The 1,070-nt window shown below is 34.7% G+C and overlaps 1 pseudogene; it reads right to left on the bottom strand.

The window, feature by feature from the left end:
- Window positions 1–291: 291 nt before the first annotated feature.
- LOC116081248 lies at window positions 292–389 on the bottom strand (annotated as a pseudogene).
- Between the last annotated feature and the right edge of the window lie 681 nt (window positions 390–1,070).

Here is a 1,070-nt window from a genome sequence, read left to right as displayed (position 1 = left end):
AAAAAAAAAAAAAGAAAACCAAGGAAAATAAAATAACACCCTCATAAAGGTAAAATTGAAAGCAATACCCATACACAGATGTACACAGAGAAACTGTGAATATAGGATATCAGCCAAAGAAAAGGAAGCATGAGAAAATAGAAAAATCAAAGTAAAATGTAAAATGATATTTAAAACATATTCATGTCACCTATGTTGGGGGGGTCAAGCATACTACTGAGAATAAGTGAACTATAACACCTATAAATTTGAAATCATAAGGTAAGAAGAAAGGATAGGTTGCAAGAAAATAAAAGAATGTTATCACTTATAAAAGTTAAAGTCATCCTGTGCAGGAGCTATGCTAACTGTATCATTCCAGTTTTAATATATGTGCTACCAAAGAGAGCTAGGCCCCCTACACATTTGTATCAGATGTAAAGCTTGGTCTTCATGTTGGTAGCCTAACAACTGGAGCTGGGCTTCTTTGACTTTGTTGCCAGTCATTTGATTCCCTTCTCCTAGCTGGACTGCCTGGTTGGGCCTCATTAGACTACTTGATGTCTCAGGACATCATAGTACCCAAGGAAGGGGAAAGGGTAATGGCTGGTTAGGGGTGGGACTCTGAGAGGCAGGGGCTGTGATCTGGATGTAAAGTAAATTAATTACCTAATAAAAAAAGTCAGAGTCTGTCTTAAAAATAAAGAATTCAAAGAAAAGCATCATGATTTGGGATGAAAACAACCATAGTAACAGTTATGGAAATCTTATAAGCTACCATGGTCTATATCCATAATAATGAAAACCCATAGCAAATGGGAAAAGATTCTAGAAATTAAGGCTAACACATACATATTATACCATAAAAGATCTATGCTACACAAGGATTCAAGGAGAGCCAAAGCTGCATAGGGAGTTTAAAGCCAGCCTCAGTTCTACACTAGGAATCCAAAGCCAGTCAGTTCTATCTAAAAGAAAAATCAAAAAATAAAATCTTTAATAAAAACAGGAAAACTACAAATATCTGATCACAAATTATAGAGAATTTGCACACATAAAACAAAAGTTAAAAAATAAAGGAAAGCATACAA

Source organism: Mastomys coucha, unplaced genomic scaffold, assembly GCF_008632895.1.
Source record: "Mastomys coucha isolate ucsf_1 unplaced genomic scaffold, UCSF_Mcou_1 pScaffold6, whole genome shotgun sequence".
Lineage (NCBI taxonomy): Eukaryota > Metazoa > Chordata > Mammalia > Rodentia > Muridae > Mastomys > Mastomys coucha.
The sequence above is the reverse complement of the archived record's forward strand: the minus strand, read 5'-3'. Positions and strand labels throughout refer to the sequence as shown.